General features: G+C 49.0%; 1 protein-coding gene across 1 annotated transcript in view; it reads left to right on the forward strand.

Moving 5' to 3' along the window:
* Positions 1–3,677, forward strand: part of LOC103269896 (monofunctional C1-tetrahydrofolate synthase, mitochondrial) — a 121,454-nt gene that overhangs the window by 111,682 nt on the left and 6,095 nt on the right. The window lies entirely within an intron of this gene.

The raw sequence follows: 3,677 nt of genomic DNA on the forward strand, positions 1-3,677 counted from the left end.
CACTCACCTCAGCCTCCCAAAGTGCTGGGATTACAGGCTGAGCCACCAAGCCCGGCTGCTATAATTTTTTTTAAGTGGAGGTCTCACTCTGTTGCCCAGGCTGGAGTGCAGTGGTACAATCACAGCTTATCACAGCGTTGACCTCCTGGGTTCAGGTGATCCTTCCACCTCAGCTCCCCGAGTAGCTGGGACTACAGGTATGCACCACCATGCCCAACTAATTTTTTTTTTTGAGCTGGAGTCTCACTCTGTCACCCAGACTGGAGTGCAGTGGCACGCTCCCGGCCACCGCAGCCTCGACCTTATGGCCTCTGGCGATCCTTCCGCCTCACCCTTCCAAGTAGCTGGAACTACAGGCGTGCGCTACCATGCCTGGCAAATAATTTTTGATGTTACGTAGAGGTGAGATTTTGCTATGTTGCCCAAGCTGGTCTCCAACTCCTTGGCTCAAGCGATCTTCCTACCTCAGCCTCCCAAAGTTCTGGGATTACAGGTGTGAGCTCCCATACCTGGCCTCATCTGCAAAGACCCTATTTTCAAATTAGGTCACTGTCATAGGTGCCCAGGTGTAGGACTCAAGCCTATCTTTTGGGGACACAGTTCAACTCATAACACTCAACTGTGGCACCACAGACGTGTTAGGCTGTCCTGCCCCTGAAAAGACACATAGAGATGGGGCAGATCACCTTACCAGAGATCCCTGTGAGTCCCAGGAAGGGCAGGGCAAGAATCAGGCCACTTGATGACTCATGGTCTGTACAGTTTCAGAAGGCTGGTCTTGGCTTGGAGCTGCCTTGGGACAGAGCTGGGGACTCGCAGTCTTACTCATGTCCACCCCCTCAGTACTGTAGCCACACCTGCTGGCTTCTGTCCTAACTCCCCATCATAAAGAAAAGTGGCCTCGGTGGCTCAGCCTGTAATCCCGCGCCTTGGGAGGCTGAGGTGAGTGGATTGCCTGAGCCTGCGGGTTCGAGACCTGCCTGGGCAACATGGCAAGACCTCATCTCTACAATAAATCAAAAAATTAGCCGGGCATGGTAGCGCGCGCCTGTAGTTCCAGCTACTTGGAAGGCTGAGGCTCAAGAATCACTGGAGCCCAGCAGGTCAAGGCTGCAGTAGCCGGGAGCGGCCACTGCACTCCAGTCTGGCGACAGAGTGAGACTCCAACTCAAAAAAAAAGAAAGAAAGAAAAGTGGCCATGCTTCTAATCCTCCTCCCTGGCCAACTCCCAATCAGAAGTCTGAAAGGCTTGGGGCTGCCCTCCCCCACCCCATAGGGCAGAAATGTTCTCACCATGTTCTTCAGACACATTCCTTCCCTCTAAGCCCCTCGAGTTTATTTTCTCCACTCACTCCTATTCCTGGTTATAGCCCAGAAACTCCCCCTCTTGACAGCATATTCTGGGCCTTTCAGATGCTTCCTTGACCTGAAGATCCCTCTCTCCAGTTGCCTCCGAGTTATGGCCCTAAGCCGGGTGTCCAGGATTCTCGTGTGAATTTATTTCACTACCAGGAGTCAACACAGGGAGTTTTTGGTCTTGTATGGTTATAAGCCTTTGTTACTAATACAGTAAAGATCTAGGCTGTGTCTTCTTTTCTTTCTTTCTTTCTTTTTTTTTTTGAGTTGGAGTCTCACTCTGTTGCCCAGGCTGGAGTGCGATCGCACGCCACCACAACCTTGACCTGCTGGGCTCCGGTGATCATTCCACCACAACCTTCTGCCTCAGTTCCAAGTAACTGGAACCACAGGCATGCACCACCACGCCCTGCTAATTTTTTAATTTATTGTAAAGATGAGGTCTCGCCAAATTGCCCAGGTTGGTCTCAAACACCTGGATTTAGGCAATCCTCTTGCCTCCACCTCCCAAAGTGCTAGAATTACAGGCATGAGCCACTGTGCCCAACCAAGTCCTAGGCTACGATCAGAAAGGTGAGGGGCCACGTAAGTGAAACGACATTAGACCGATATGGAATTGTGTGTTTTGGTTGCTGATGGTGTTTGTGTTTTTTACTGAAGGGTAGGAACTGTGTTATGTTTTAGCTGGAACCGCATCTTACATCTTTTCTGAAAAAGAAAACTCCAGAAAATGAAATAAAGGAGACTGATTTAACAAAGAAACCCTTGTACTTGAGCTTTGATATCAGTGTTATTTTGGTCTCTCTGTCTGGCTTTATGTGTTACAAATGCCTGGGACTTCCCAGCTAGGCCTTGGGAAAATAATAATGTCATTCCTCTTAAACCAAAAACTGACCCCTGTCCTAACCAATCTCTCTTTTCACATCAAGAACCCATTATGCTACGTTTCTTCCATGTATCATTTTTCTCCATCTCATCTCTCGTGGCTAGTATTTTTCCAGCCATTCGGACAATTTTCGTTTGCCTGCCAAGTAGGTCATATGAGCCCAATTATGCCTTAATTATTGCAGTTAAGATTCAGATAATACCAAGGGACGTGTCCTTAGCTTTCCTAACACATTCCCTTAAGTCCTTTATTACCTAAGGTATTTGTGTTCCCTGACAAGTGTTCCTCCAGATCTTATTTAAAGATTGAGCAGGGGCCTATAGGTCAGACAAGAGCTTGTGGGAATTAGCTCTCATTACTGGGCACTGTGGTAAGCACTTTGCATAGGTGATCACAGCATCTCTGAAAGCTTCCAAAGGATCAGGGCTCCCCCAGCTGAGGTGGCAGCTGAGGTGGCCCTGATCCACAGGACGGCAGAGCTAGCTCACCACTGAGCAACACTACTTCTCATTTCATAGCTGGCACGTGTCACTTTACCACCCTGTCACGTGTCATGCTGACATCAACCCAGGGGTCCTATTTTTGCTTCAGAACTTCAAGAACTCTGGCCCAGAGAGGTTGACAGCTTGCCCAGTTGCACAGCTCAAAAATACAAAAGCCACTGGGCGTGGTGCCTCAAGCCTATAATCCCAGCTTGGAAGACAGAGGAACCCAGTGGTTCGAGACCAGCGGAACCCAGTGGTTCGAGACCAGCCTGGGAAGCTTGGCGAGATCTCGTCTCTACAATAAATCAAAAAATTAGCCAAGCTTGGTGGCGCATGTCTGTAGTTCCAGCTACTTGGAAGGCTGAGGCAGAAGGATCACCTGAGCCCAGCAAGTCAAGGCTGTGGTGGCTGTGAGCGTACCACTGCCCTCCAACCTGGGTGACAGAGTGAGACTCCTACTCAAAAAAAAAAAAAATACAATAGCCAACACTCAATTCAGATCTCTTGATTCTCACTCTCACCCCATCCTTCATGTTGCAAACCAAAGGATGCCTTTTCCATGTCAATCCCGGGCTACCTGAACTTTGGCCCATGCCAAAAGAAGATACCAGCTCTTTGAATAGATAGGTATTTGGGGATAACAGGATGATTTTTTTTTTTCAAATAGCTGAAGATAGTTACTTGAATTTCCTTTTTTTTTGAGTTGGAGTTTCACTCTGTTGCCTAGGCTAGAGTGCAGTGGCACACTCACAGTTACCACAGCCTCTACCTGCTGGGCTCCGGTGATCCTTCCACCTCAGCCTTCCAAGTAGCTGGAACTACAGGCACGCGCAACCACGCCTGGCTAATTTTTTGATTTGTTGTAGAGATGAGGTCTCACCAAGTTGCCCAGGCAGGTCTTGAACCCATGGGCTCAGGCAGTCCTCTCACCTTGGCCTCCCAAATTGCTG

Source organism: Carlito syrichta, unplaced genomic scaffold (genome assembly GCF_000164805.1).
Source record: "Carlito syrichta isolate Samal-C Ts95f unplaced genomic scaffold, Tarsius_syrichta-2.0.1 Scaffold106724, whole genome shotgun sequence".
NCBI lineage: Eukaryota > Metazoa > Chordata > Mammalia > Primates > Tarsiidae > Carlito > Carlito syrichta.